This window comes from Schistocerca americana, chromosome 1, assembly GCF_021461395.2.
Source record: "Schistocerca americana isolate TAMUIC-IGC-003095 chromosome 1, iqSchAmer2.1, whole genome shotgun sequence".
NCBI lineage: Eukaryota > Metazoa > Arthropoda > Insecta > Orthoptera > Acrididae > Schistocerca > Schistocerca americana.
Window position 1 is genome coordinate 898,502,212 of NC_060119.1, and position 15,762 is coordinate 898,517,973.

At 45.2% G+C, this 15,762-nt stretch overlaps 1 protein-coding gene and 1 non-coding gene across 2 annotated transcripts in view; both read right to left on the minus strand.

The window, feature by feature from the left end:
* LOC124614812 overlaps positions 1-15,762 on the minus strand; it is a 380,387-nt gene that overhangs the window by 25,585 nt on the left and 339,040 nt on the right. The window lies entirely within an intron of this gene.
* Positions 14,404-14,477, minus strand: Trnat-ugu. The gene has a single exon. It is a non-coding gene; the product is annotated as a tRNA-Thr (tRNA).

The following is a 15,762-nucleotide window of genomic DNA, read 5'->3' on the forward strand; positions in this document are numbered from 1 at the left end:
TGTGTTTTTTATGCTAAGTGACAAATACTGAACTAATTTTAATATGTAATTGCCTCAAAAAGACAAACGATTGTCGACTGTGTGACAGTCTACTTGCACGTTTTCTTTGTAGGCGTCTATTCTGTCATTTTTAGCGTCTCATTTCAGGTTTCTAAATTTGGTAATGGTTGTTGTGAGCTATCCATGTGTCTGCATTTATTTCAAGTGTTTGACATCAATTAGTTATCAAGAGTTCTCTTGCCACTTTTCTCGATTACTAATCACGAAATGAAATAACGGTTGATCTTTATTGTTGGAATCTGTAGGAATCAGCATGAGTTTCGAAAAAGACGATAGTGAGAAACCCAGCCCGTGCTATTCCTCCACGAGACTCAGAGGGCCATAAACACGGGTTCCCAGGTAGATGCCGTGTTTCTTGACTTCCGCGAGGCGTTTGATACAGTTCCCCACAGTCGTTTAATGAACAAAGTAAGAGCATATGGACTATCAGACCAATTGTGTGATTGGATTGAAGAATTTCTAGATAACAGAACGTAGCATGTCATTCTCAATGGAGAGAAGTCTTCCGAAGTAAGAGTGGTTTCAGGTGTGCCACAGGGGAGTGTCGTAGGACCGTTGCTATTCGCAATATATATAAATGACCTTGTGGATTACATCGGAAGTTCACTGAGGCTTTTTCCGGATGTTGCTGTGGTATATCGAGAGGCTGTAACAATGGAAAATTGTACTGAAATACAGGAGGATCTGCAGCGAATTGACGCATCGTACAGGGAATGGCAATTGAATCTCAATGTAGACTAGTGTAATGTGCTGCGAATACATAGAAAGAAAGATGCTTTATCATTTAGCTACAATATAGCAGGTCAGCAACTGGAAGCAGTTAATTCTACAAATTATCTGGGAGTGGGCATTAGGAGTGATTTAAAATGGAATGACCATATAAAATTAATCGTCGGTAAAGCAGATGCCAGACTGATATTCATTGAAAGGATCCTAAGGAAATGCAGTCCGAAAACAAAGGAAGTAGGTTACAGTAAACTTGTTCGCCCACTGCTTGAATACTGATCACCGGTGTGGGATTCATACCAGATAGGGTCGATAGAAGAGATAGAGAAGATCCAACGGAGAGCAGCGCGCTTCGTTACAGGATCATTTAGTAATCGCGAAAGCGTTACAGAGATGATAGATAAACTTCAGTGGAAGACTCTGCAAGAGAGACGCTCAGTAGCTCGGTATGGGCTTTTGTTGAAGTTTCGAGAACATACCTTCACCGAGAAGTCAAGCAGTATATCTCGCGAAGAGTCCATGAGGATAAAATCAAAGAGTTTTGAGCCCACACAGAGGCACACCGACAATCTTTCTTTCCACGAACAATAACGGGACTGGAATAGAAGGGAGAACCGACAGAGGTACTCAAGATACCCTCCGCCACACACTGTCAGGTGGCTTGCGGAGTATGGATGTAGATGTAGATGTAGATTGTGCAGGAATAAACTACAGAAATGAAAGGTACGAAAAAAGTGACAACCGTTGTTTCTGTTTACACGGAGATGATGGAACATAATTTTTAGTTACCCTAAATTTTATTTTACTTCAACGTTTTATAGAATTAGATGAGATGTCCTGCTTAGATTAGGGTGCCAGTTGACTCAGTAGGGACTTCGTGTCAGTCATCTTGATGTTTGTAGAGTGTCAGTTCGTGTTGTCAGTCTTTTGACGTCTTCGTTTTTTCCTGTAACTGCTGTCTCGGTGGTTATGCATGTCACTTAACTTGCAGTTAAGTCTCTCGATGGTTCAGATGAGTATCACTTCCGAGAAGACTGTGGGAATCAGTAATTTACTTGCTGCACCATGATCTGATAAACTGTTTGTGCCACGGCGACGCCTGCATCATCTGGATTCGTGAGTGCTGGGGACGTCGCAGCCTCAAAAGGGCAACGCCCAGTGAAGTAGCGGTGTGGGGTTGATAACTGCTTGACGAACTTGAATACCATACGTAGTAGGCTTAGCACTTGCACAACTACCATAGACGAGTGTATGATGAGTGCACTCTCTCCAAAAAGCTCCAGTTAATGGAAAATGAAGCCTCTTATGCGTACGAGAGGCGTTCAGTAAGTAATGTAACGCTTTTTTCTTGACTAGTTTCGGTTGAAAAAATGCGGAATTTGTTGTGGGACATCGTGGAATATTTTCGCTTCAGCCCCTGTAGTTTCATAGGTGGCCACGCTACACGTAGTCTTCAAAATTGCGTCTGTAACAGAGTGTGTTCCAAGCAGAGAGCTGTCATTCAGTTCCTTTTAGCGGAAAGCCAGGGCATCACAGATGTTCATAGGCGCTTTCAGAACGTCGAAGGTCAACTAGCAGTGAACAAAAGCACGATGAGTCGATAGGCATTGGCATCTGTCACCATCGCAACAAGTTCGCGCAAACCTGACCGATCTCCCTCGTGTCGGCCAGCCGCACGCAGCTGTGGCTCCTGAAATGTTGGTACGTGCGAACACACTCGTTGCTCAAACAGACGTCTCTGTTGGTGGTGCTGACACACTTGTCCACCAGTTAAGGTACTCAAAGGTGTGTGCCCGCTGGGTTCTTCACCGCCTAACAGAAGACCACAAAGGGCACCGAATGACCATCTGTGCAGCATTATTTGCACGTTACGAGGCTGATCGTGAGTATTTTTTGTCGAACAACGTCACAGGCTATGAAACATGGATTCACTACTTCGAACCGGAAACAAAACGGCAGTCCTTGGAGGGGCGCTAGACCATCTCTCCTGCGAAGAAAAGGTTCAAAGTTGCTTCCTCAGCTAGTGGTTATGGCAACGGTCTTCTGCAACTCTAACGGGTTTATTCTGTTTGAAGTCGTCCCTCATGGTGCAGCGATCAGCTCTGAAGCGCACTGTGCTATACTCACGAAACTGAAGAAACGACTTCGACGTATTCTTTGCACAAAAAAGCATACAAAGTTCTTTTCCATGACAACGCAAGGACTCACACATCTCTGCGACCAAAGAGGAGCTCACAAAACTTCATTAGAGTGTTCTTCCTCATCCATTCTACAACTCAGATCAGACACTTTCCGACTTCCCCCTGTTTGGAACAATGAAGGGTGCACTCTGCGGGAAACAGTATGTGGATGGTGGGGAGGTTATTGATGCAGCGGGACGTTGGCTCCCACGTCGACTAGTAGAATGGTTCCATGCGGGCATACAAGCCCTGCCAGTAAGGTGGTGTGAGGCCGTCATGTTAAACGGAGATTACGTTGAAAAATAGGGTTTTGTAGCAAAAAGAGTGGGGTATAATGTGGTGTATTGGAATCTTGAAGAGAACCAATCTGCTTTCAGAAATAAATCGGTTGCGTTACTTATTGAACGCCCCTCGTGCATAAATCAGCAAAGCCATGTTCCCGTGTTTAAAGTAGGTATCATTAAAGTGCCCATAAACGACTTTGCTAGCAATTAGTGGTTTCCTTTTTGTACATCGTAACAGAAAGTATTATGGGGTACCAGTTTCTCAGCTTTCTGACCATATATAATTCGCCGTTTAATTATTTTGCATAAAATTCCCGCGAGCTGAGCCTCAAACATAATATACCCGTCCAGTGTCATTATTTGTGGGCGACATTTTCCCCATAAGTCACCGCGTCACGTCATGCGCTCTCTGGACAGTTTCACAGGTGGCTCCTCCGGCACACAGCCGCTCCGGCAAGAGCGGCCTTGGCAGTCGCCCAACAATGTGGCGCAGCTCAATCGCTAATACGAACGCAGCTGGATTTATTTTGCTCACACGACTCGGATCGCTTCATTTTACTGTCAACGTGAATATGAACGCTAATGCACTCTGGCTTCCGTCTGTCTTTGGCTCTACGCAAGAGCTTTTCTACCAATTATGACTCGACAGTGAGGTACTGGAGTAACAGTGCGTGGAAGTATGAACCGCAATGTTCTCTCAGGTTATCCCAGCATCGTTGATTAATGATGAACTTCCGGACGCTCACTCGTGTTGTTTTCATTTTACGCTCAGTATTTCGACGACCGACCTAGTCGTCGTCTTCAGGAACGGAGGTTTCAGTGTAAACAGGGCTTGGCTCCGACACAAAATTTATTGAGATCTTGCTGGCTATCGTATACACCAAAGGTGGAAACTTTGAGACAATGTGCGTTTCACCAAATATCAGTGCAGAATCCGAGAAAAGAAAGAACGTCAAAGGGCATAGTGGGCCTCACGAGTTGAAATCAGCGGTAAATGGCGGCATGGCAACAACAATAGTTTACCGTCGGGTTAGAGTCCAGACAGAGAATAAACAGCACATGAAGGAGATGAATCGGTCGTCGAAATATTGTGGATGAAATGGGAACACCAACTAGGCTGATCTCCCGCCAGCACATCATTAAAGAACTGCAACGACCACGTAGGTGAATTAGCAGACACAGCTTATACTCATTGGTAGAATATTGGGATTTCTCTATGAACGAGATTGCTTACAAAAGGTTTATACTATATATACTGCCCAGTCAGATTATTGTGCCGCTCCCCCCCCCCCCCCCCCCCCCAGCCAAAAGCCTGAATAAGCAAGGCTGCGAAATTAAAGCCCCTGTGAAAATCCGGTGCACCTTTGCGCAGATGTGTTGCACAGTGTCTCTGGTATTGGCTTCAAATGGCTCTTAGCACTATGGGACTTAACATCTGAGGTCATCAGTCCCCTAGAACTTAGAACCACTTAAACCTAACTAACCTAAGGACATCACACAGATCCATGCCCGAGGCAGGATTAGAACCTGCGACCGTAGCGGTCGTGCGGTTCCAGACTGAAGCGCCTAGAACCGCTCGGCCACACCAGCCGGCCCTGAATAAGCAGCTTTTGTTACGCGGACCGCTGAAAGATGTGCAGAAAGAGAGTCAATGAGATTCCGGAAGGTACTGACAGGGATGTGGAGCCACGGCGACTCCAGTGCCTTGGTCAGATGCGCTGGATTTCTCGGTTGAGGATCCATGCGCGAGCAGCCCGATCGGAGTGGTCCCACAGATTCTCGATTGGGTTTAAATCAAGGGAGTTTGGTGGCCAGAGAGTACAATAAACTCATCTTGGTGCACTTCGAACCACGCACATACACTGCGAACTGTGTGACACGTGCATTGTCCTGCTGCTAGATGCCTATGTGCCGAAGAAAAGCAAACTAAATGTAGGAGTGGACATGGTCTCCAAGGATAGATGCATGCTTGCATTGATCCATTGTCCATTCCAGAAGGACGGGTTCACTCAATGAATGTGCTCCTGTCGGGACCCTCCTGACGGCTGTTGCAGGGTATTTGCTTTCAAATGTTTCGCGGCGTACATGCCAACCGCCATCTGTCCGATGGAGCATAAAAAGTGATTCATCTGAAAAGGCCACCTGTCGCCACTCGGTGGACGTCCAGTTACGGTACTGGAGTGCAAATTCCAGCCTTCGTCGCCGAAGAACAGCAGTCAGCATGGATGCATTAAACAGGCCCCTGCTGTGGAGGACCATGTGCAACGACGTTCGCTGACAGGCCGATGAAGGGACACAGCTGGTAGCTCATTTGTTCATCTGGGGGTCAATTGCTCAACAGTTGTACATATATTCGCCAGTGCAGATCTTCGCAGCTGCCCCTGCATCCTTGCCACCACCTTTGGTGCACCACCGTAACCTCAGCACTGGATTTGGTTTGAGCCATTTTGCCATGAACGGTGTTTTTTTATCCACGGCGGTATGAGGACAGTTTAAAAACTTAGCAATATCGGAAATGCTTCCTCCCTTAGACGTAAGACGATCATGTCCCTTTTGACATAAAAAGTTCCGTTTCCGCCTGCACCTTTTTCGGCGTCTCCCTGAGGCGCTTTATATACCCTTCACAGCTACTGATATCACCTGCCGTCTGCGAGTGGTTATGGGAAGTTGATGTCGAACATAGGCGGTGGTCACATGAACGTGAATGGACTCTGTATCCTGGAACAACGTCTAAGCGTGGCAAGGAGCGAATACAAAGAACAGCTTGTTGGCTACTTGCAGGCTTCTCTGAATCGTAGTATAAACTAAGTCCGAACAGACCTCTGAAGACCCAACGGTATCGACCGATTGTCGTGTCACCCTCAACTGATAGTCTTCATCGGACGCGAACGTGGAGAGGCATCTAGTCAGTTCACCGCTCTCCCAGCCGTTGCGTTTTCATGACCCAGAGCTGCTACCACTCGGTCACGTAGCTTTTCGGTTGGTTCTCGAGGCTGATATCACACTGGTAGGTTAACAGCGCATGGGGGCCTGGGCGGTCACCCATCCAAGTGCCAACCACTCCCGACAGAACTTAACTTCGGTATTTATTTATTTTTCGTGTCAGAAGCATCCATAGTTACGTGTGCCATTGCTTGCCCTGCCAGTAAGGTGGTGTGAGGCTTATTCCCAAGAATAAGCAGCTTTCACTCGGTTAATACTCGGCAGAAATCAAACCTGCATTTGGATCGGACTTCCTTAACTCTTGTGCAAAACGGTGTGCAGTATACTGCTGCATCAATTTACAATAAGCTACCGTTCGAATTAAAAAATCTTAGCACTAATCCATGAACTTTAAAATCGTAATTGAACATTTTCCTTATGGGTCACTCCTTCTATTCTGTCGAGGAGTTCCTTGAAAAATTAAGCTGATTCTTATTGTATTGTTGATTGTGTTTACTTAAACTTATGGACTGACTTTTTTCGGGTTCATAAACATTTATTTTTATCTGTTATTACTTTTATGTTGTAATTTCATGTACTGACATGTTCCATGACCTTGGAGATTTGCTCCTCAATTTGGTCCTACGGAAATTGACGTGTAAATAAATAAATAAATAATAATTAAAACAATATGTTATGTATATGTTTAACGATAAGAAACAGAAAGTACTGTTTCAGTTGTATTATTTTTCCCGAACTAGTATTTGGTTACAGAGACTGTGATAGCAAAAACTTTGGCCAAATCTTTGACAGTGCACATAGCTGGGCACAAACTGCATTGCAACAGGTGGTCTAACACCACAGGGGCACAGCGTTGACTCTGTGTAGCTCTGTTGTGTAGGTTGGATCTGTACCTTGTCGCACTGCCTCGAAGCCGGTTGAGTGTCTTCCAAGTGGCCCAGTCTTCCGTGTAGCCAGAGGGCATTGTCTCGTCTAGTACTAGGTAGTCTTTGATGTGCTGTCTTGCTTGATTAGGTGGTTCTGCAAGCGCCTCAATTGTTCTCGGAATGCACTCCCTTAACTTAAGTCTTGGATGTGCTGGTTGGTGTCCGAAAAGGGGGTAGGCTGCAGATATTAACTTCGGTGATCTGACGGGAACCGGTGCATCTACAGCGGCACGGCCGTAGACATGCATTACAATATGGTACTCCAAAAATTCTGAAAAATCTCCGCCGGTGAACAGTCTAAAAAACGTTACAAAACCACAAGGATGCGTTTTTAGGGTGTACTTATATTCCACAACTTGTTGCGAATTGTGCCCTCTACCACACACCGCTTGGTGGCTCTCGCGGTGAATGTACCAGTGACGAATCTTGCCCCTCTTCTTTGGACTTTCTCAATCTCTTGTATCAGGCCCAACTGGTAACGGTCCAATACAGATGAACAACACTCAAAGACTGTACGAACTAACGTATTGTAAGCAAGTTCCTTTGTTGAAGGACTGTATCGCTTCAGGATTCTACCGATAAACCGCAATCTAGAGTTCGCCTTGCCCGTTACTTGTGCAATCTGATCACTCCATTTCAGATCATTTCGAATAGTCACGGCCAATAACACTGACACCCATTTGTTGTAGAATATCGAACATATTTTGTGTTCAGACATAATGACCTTCCTAGACTCTGAGAAGCTCATCTGCAGAAACCAGCACTGTTTTAGGAAACAGCGGTCATGCGAGACACAGTTGGCTCTAGATACCGGGTCCCAGGTTGATGCCATATTTCTCGACTTTCGGAAGGCGTTCGACTCAGTTCCGCACTGTTGCTTGCTCCAAAAAGTGTACGCTTACGGTCTATCCGAGGTCATATGCGGTTGGATAGAAAGTCTTCTAACAGACGGAGAGCAGTATGTCGTCCTGAATGGGGTGACTTCAACAGAAACAAGTGTAACTTCAGGTGTGCCCCAGGGAAGCGTAATAGGTCCGCAGCTTTTTACGATTCACATAAACGATCTGGTTGATGGTATTGACAGCGGCACTAGACAGTTTTCCGATGATACTGTAGTCTACAGGAAAGTAGTATCACACGAAAATTGTGAACAAATCAACGAGGATTTGCAGAAAATAAATGCGTGGTGTAATGACTGGCAGTTATCTCTCAGTATTAGTAAGTGTAACCTACTGCGCATATCAAGGCGAAAATCCCCATTAATGTACTAGTACAAAATAAATGCCCAGTCTTTGGAAGCGGTAACATCCATCAAGTATCTAGGTGTGACTATTCGAAATTATCTCAAATGGAGTGATCAGATTACACAAGTAACGGGTAAGGCGAACTCTAGATCGCGGTTTATTGGTAGAATCCTGAAGCGATGCAGTCCTCTAACAAAGGAACTTGCTTACAATACGTTAGTTCGTATAGTCTTAGAGTATTGTTCGTCTGTATGGGACCCTTACCAGTTGGGTCTCATTCATGGTCCAAAGAAGAGCGGCAAGATTCGTGACTGGTACATTTAGCCATCGCGAGAGCGTTACAAATCTCATAGAATGTTTGAAGTGGGACACATTTGCAGATAGACGACGCGCTAAACGGAAGGGGCTGCTCACTAAATTCCGAAATCCGATCTTCGCCGAGGATGTACAGCATATATTATTACCACCAACTTTCAAATCGCGCAATGATCACCATTCAAAGATAAGGGAAATTAGAGCTCTTACTGAGGCGTTCAGACAATCTATTTTCCCTCGTGAGATCCGCGAGTGGAAGAGAGGGAGGGGAGGGGGGGGGGGGGAAATTGACTTTGGCGTGGCTGTGCCCTCCACCACATACCACGTGGTGGCTAGCGGAGTACATATGTAGATGTAGATGTAAGGTGGTTACTCAGGCTTTAGACAGGTGGTCACATTAAAGCGACTGGTCAGTGTAGCTGATAATTATATGCGCAGGTTACACTCTCTTACATGCGAAATGAGCATTTTGCAAGCCTTTGCGTGTGATGAGTGTAGTGGTAATATTAGTGTGAAATTAAATTTTCAACTTTCTTAGTCCTTTGCGCAAAGGTTTTTAGTGATCACATATGTGATTTACATCACCTGATGCCGAGTGGCACAAACAAGTTTGAGAGTGTCTAACGCCTATCCTGTGCAGATGAATGGGCGAATTTTCATGATAAAAATTCATCATTACCATTGACGTTAGATCCCGTCTGCTTCATGGGCAGTCCAAAAAGCACGACTCTGTGGGGCATGATGAGTTGGCGAGGAGGGGGGGTGGAGGAAGGGGGGGGGGGTGTATTAATGGGTGGATGGATGGGGGTAGATTGCACGTTATACAGCTGTCAACTGTGCGGCTATCATTCTCGTTCCCGCTCTTCTTTCCACACTTAAAATGCCCTCCCTTGAAGCTCAGGGATGTGTTAGGAAGACAGATTTCTCCATTATTTTGGTCGCCATCTGTATATGAAAATATTATTCATTAAAGAATGTTTGCCCCTCCACATTTGTTCACCCGTTTTGTGACATTTTCATCTGCAGAGGAAAAGTGTAGCAGCGGTCTGTCTAACGCAGTGCATACCCCAGACCTTTATAAGAAGAAAATGTTTTATGAAAGTGGTCAATATTAGGAACTGATGCTTAACGCTGTCAGCGTCTAGAAGAATATGGCAATTCTTGCGTGCGTTGCTTCAGACAGGTATACAAATTGTTGCGCTATGAATTTCATTAGAAGACATGTGAGCATGATGCGTACAGTGCATATGATATTCCGACTTCATCTTTTTCTGACGATGAAGAAATGTATATATGTATATATAATGTTCAAATGTGTATGAATTGCCGGCCGCTGTGGCCAAGCGGTCGTACGGGCTTCGGTCTGGAACCGCGCTGCCTCGGGCATGGATGTGTGTGATCTCCTAAGGTTAGTTAGGTTTAAGTAGTTCTAAGTCTAGGGGACTGATGACCTCAGATGTTAAGTCCCATAGTGCTCAGAAACAACTGATCTTTGTGTATGAATTTCTAAGGGAGCAAACTGCTGAGATCATCGGACCATAGACTTACACCCTACTTGAACTAACCTATGCTAAGAACAACACAAACACCGTTGCCCGAGGGAGGACTCGAACCTTCGGCGGGAGTAGCCGCGCAACACGTGACATGGTGCCTCAAACCGCACGGCCACTCCGCGCGGCGAAGAAATATCGTACTCGATGATGTTGTCAACTGATTGAATTAATGACACCAAAAATGATTACTTAAACTAGAGTTTAAATTCGACAAATAGTGCTGAAGGCACCTAAGTGGGAAGTACATGAAACTGTGTGGCAAGTGGCGAGCATTTTGTACTATTATTAATACTCGTAAGTATTGTTGTATGAGGAAACATTTTTTTACCTTATGAAGGCATCCTTAGTAATCCAAAATATTAAAGAGATGTTTCCCAGTCAGAATAAGGTGAAGACTTCCTTCAGTTCAGCTAACATACTTTCACAGGTGAAGGTAGAAATCAGTTTTACCTCATTTCGAACGCCAGGTCAAGGATAGTGAAACCAGCGTTGACTGAGCCTCGGTTGACTTTAATCTTCTCTGGAAAAATTAATCAAACCAAATACGGTCCTCAGATGCTTATCAGGATGAGTCAAACACCGATTTGTCCAGAGGCAGTAGTGGCGCAGCCGCTGCCGCGATCTTAACGCAGCCTGCCGCCCTATGTCTTCTCGTTTATTGCCAGTATGAATATCTTTCGGCTCTACGTTGAAGAAATCAACGCATCAAAACTGAGATTTCGTTACTTGTTCCGCTATATGGAAACACGAGATATACGGCTCACCGTGCAAAAGCATTTGACATCCACGTCGCGTGAGGAACAAAAACCCTGCGCCACAGGTAGGATAAACATCGTAACTTAGGTTGCGCAGCAGGTGCGTATGCAGATGGAGAGCGAGTGGATGGCCTAAGCGATAAGGGTCTAGGAAAACTAGTTTTTGTGCGATGGATATGCTCGAATGACGTTATTTAAAGTGTCCCATTAATTTACGTAATCATTCAAATATTAATTGCCGGTAAATGATACTTATTTATGAAGTGCGTTTAATGCGTAATTTGTATTCACAGTCATCAGAGGCTTAATTCGTGGTATTCAGCCGAGAGTTAATTTCCAGAATAACGATGTCATCAGAAACAAGTTTCTGGATCTGAGTTTCGCATCAGGCGCAGCCAGTGAGCTGTTTGTGTTGGTCCCTACTCATACATGTTTCACTCTGCACAACCACTTTTGTTCAATGTTTATGCGACATTATCGCTCGAGTTTTACAATTTTCAGAAGTTCAATGGTTCGTAATCCACCTTAAAGGATTAACACTACGGATTGTTGCATGTGTCTGCAATGCCTCAGAAAATCAAAAGGGAATGTGTGGATATAGGAACAAGGAACGAATCTTTATGCTATGGTAGGCTTGTTTGATCCCTATGCGACACAATTCAGAAGGTCATACCACTCTGACAAATAGCTAGTAGACTCAACATCTCACGATGCAAGAGTTTTCCCTGCTGTATTTCAGAAGATTCGAGTCTTTCACCTTGAAAATCTGTCAGACATTTTGTGCTCTTTGCAACGATATAGAAATTGGTACTACTACATGTGTTAGAATGCAAAGTGATGAACACGAAATACATTCCAGGAAATTTTCAGTGTCCTTAACGAACACAACACGATATTTCAAAAATGACTCAGTCATATATATTTGACTTTATCCTAAACAGAACAATTAGTAACGTTGTTATACTTGCCCTAAAACCACACAGTTCTTTCGTATTCACTGCTACGTGCCTGTCACGGCAGGATATTCACTCCTCTCTGCGTAATTTTTTTATTCTTTAGATTCATACAAATTTACGAGAACTAGGCGCGATGCATATTATTTTTGGTCGAATCCCCCTCCAAATCTGAAGGGGATATCAATTAACATGGAAATATTTAGGGAGTAGTCATACTGAATATGGGATCATCTGAGATAGCATCTCGCCTTAGTAGATTAGACCTTTCCGGAATAAACAGACAGCATAGTTGTAATGCTTTCCAAATATACTATCTTAATTAGGCAAAATACATTGTTCGGAGTATCGATTGATAGTTCCGTAAGTAGTCTAGTATGAGCAAGGTCTTAATTTCTCAATGACTACACGCTACTGAAGCGTATGCTACCGAAAAATTAAGCAGAATGAAGCTGTTCTGACACCTAGAGTACAAGACGAGTAGTTTGTGTTCCGTAAACGTGTTTCAGTAGGACAGCAGAACGTGCAATAATGGAAATTAACTGAATGCACCGAGTCGAGCTTTGGTGCTGGAATATTAGCGACAAGCGAGGAAGACGCCAACTCAGAACCGGGTTCCCTGTCAGCACGAAGGCATATTTCAACACATGTTCCACTAAACAGTTGCGGTTTTTTGCTGAAAACTGTCTGCAAGAAGAGTACGAAAAAAAAGAAGAAGGGGAAGAAGAAGAATGAAACATGGGAGAATGACAGGAAGAACAGAAACTTCAGAATTGAAATGAAAATATGAAAGTGGGTTATATTTTCCTTTCTAGTTGTGGTTCCACAGTCAGCCGTCACCAGTTTGAAAATCTGAAACACAAAGTAAAGGATCTAGAGCGAAGACGGCATGATGGTTTCAGTAATGTGGGCTAGTTCGCAATGAGGTCATAGATCGGTTTTCCAGAAGTATCGGTGTAATTTTTTGGGGTGATCAACATTTCGTCCATTTTGGTTTCAATATTCGGTGACAAAATTTTGTGAAGTGTTTTTAGTAATTTTAGTATTGTTTAATTACACGATTGCCGAACAATTAAATTGCCTCCCATTAAATATCTGGGGATAGGCTAGCGGAGCGATTTAAAGTGGTACTACAATACCTAACTCATCGTAGGAAAGACAAACACCCTGTGGCTGAGATTCATTGGAAGAATCGTCAGTAACCGTAATTTACCCACGTAGGAGGTAGATTACAAAACTCTCGCTCGACCAATGTTTGTATTGGTCCTTAGCCTGTGATCCTTACCAGGTAGGATTGATAGAAGAAACAGAGAAGACTGAAAGAAGAGCAGCGAGCTTCGCCACAGGTTCGTTCAGTAAGTTGGAACTCGTCGCAGAGTTGATCATTCAACTCCAACAGCAGACGCTGCAAGAGAGGCACTGTGCATCACGACGTTGTTTGCTACCAACGTCCTGAGAGAGTATTTTCCTAAAAGAGTAAAATAATATATTGCTCCTTCCAATGTACGAGCTGCGTTCAGTAAGTAATACATTTTTTTTCTGAAAGCAGCTGATTTTATTCAAGATTCCAACACACCATATTCTTCTCCACTCTTTCGGCTACAAAAGCCTATTTTTCAACATAATCTCCGTTCAATGTGATGGCCTTACGCCACCTTATACGGAGGGCCGTATGCCCGCATGCTACTACTCCACTCGTCGACATCAGAGCCAACGCCTTGCTGTGTCAACAACCTCCCCATCATCCACATACCGCTTCCCGCGGAGCGCATCTTTCATTCGGCCGAACATATGGAAGGTGCGAGATCCTGGAGGTGGATGAGGAACAACGTCCAATGGAGTTTTGTGAGCTCCTCTCGGGTGCACAAACTTGTGTGAGGCCTTGCATTATCGTGGAGAAGGAGAATTTGGTTTGCATTTTTGTGGGGACGAACAGGCTGCAGTAGTTTCCTGAGTGTAGCACAAACACAACAGAGTTGATCATTGCACCATGAGATACGACAACAAACAGAAAAACCCCTTCATAGTCCCAGAAGGCCGTCGCCACGACTTCAGCGGCTGCGGGTGCAGCTTCGAAATTTTTTTTCGGAGGAGAGGCGGTGTGGGGCCACTCAGTGGATTGTCGTTTTCTTTCCAGTTCGAAGTGATCAACCAGCCTGTGACGTTGTTCGACAAATAAATCTCACGATCAGCTTCGTTAAGCGCAAGCACTTCGACACAGAGTCCTTCGTTGCTTTTTATTGTCTTCTGTTAGGTGGCGAGGAAACCAATGGGCACACACCTCTGAGTACCCCAACGGGTGGACGAGTGTGTCAGCACTACCGACAGAGAAGACTAGTTGTGAAGCGAGGAGTTGAAATGTGATCCGTTGATCACCTCTAATGAGAGTGAAATGATAATTAAATCAAGACCTTAAGATGTTGACAGGCGTTGATATACAGCAATGGAGACAGTTGAATATGTCTGCCCCGACCGGGACTCGAACCCGGGATCTCCTGCTTACATGGCAGACGCTCTATCCATCTGAGCCACCGAGGGTACAGAGGATAGTGTGACTGCAGGGATTTATCCCTTCCACGTTCCCCGTGAGACATGTCCGAAAGAACAGATACCATCTGCATACAGTTAAGGCTAACCGTCCATTGACCTTCTTCTTCTGTGCTGGATGCACACGCATTGCCCGACCTCTTACCGGAGTCGGTAAGATTGTTTGCCGCGAGTAATGAGTGTAATGGGCTGGGACACTGCGAATGTAGTGTGTAGACGTTAAGTGCGGAATGTGGGTCTCACGGGGAGCGTGCAAGGGATATATTCCTGCAGTCGCACTATCCTCTGTGCCCTCGGTGGCTCAGATGGATAGAGCGTCTGCCACGTATGCAGGATATCCCGGGTTCGAGTCCAGGTCGGGGCAAACATTTTCAACTGTCGCCGTTGATGTATATCAACGCCTGTCGACAGCTTAAGGTCTTGATTTAATTATCATTTCATTCTTTGGACATGCCCAAAAGAGAAGATACCATCTTCATATTCATGTAATGAGAGTGTTCGCACGTTCCAACATTGCAGGAGTACAGTTGAGTGCAGCCGGCCGACATGTGAAAGATTGAAGAGGTTTGTACGACCTTATTGCGATGATTACAGACCCCTCGGCCAACGACTCACCGTGCTTTTGTTCACTGCCACGTCTCCGTAAACATACTGCAAGCGCCTATGCACATCTGTGATGCTCTAGTTTTCCGCCAAAAGAAACACAATGACAGCTGTCTGCTAGTAACACACCTTCGTTAGACACACCATTTGGAAAGGTATGTATAGCGTCGCCACCTATTGGAACTTCAAGAAACTACACTCCTGGAAATGGAAAAAAGAACACATTGACACCGGTGTGTCAGACCCACCATACTTGCTCCGGACACTCCGAGACGGCTGTACAAGCAATGATCACACGCACGGCACAGCGGACACACCAGGAACCGCGGTGTTGGCCGTCGAATGGCGCTAGCTGCGCAGCATTTGTGCACCGCCGCCGTCAGTGTCAGCCAGTTTGCCGTGGCATACGGAGCTCCATCGCAGTCTTTAACATTGGTAGCATGCCGCGACAGCATGGACGTGAACCGTATGTGCAGTTGACGGACTTTGAGCGAGGGCGTATAGTGGGCATGCGGGAGGCCGGGTGGACGTACCGCCGAATTGCTCAACACGTGGGGCGTGAGGTCTCTACAGTACATCGATGTTGTCGCCAGTGGTCGGCGGAAGGTGCACGTGCCCGTCGACCTGGGACCGGACCGCAGCGACGCACGGATGCACGCCAAGACCGTAGGAT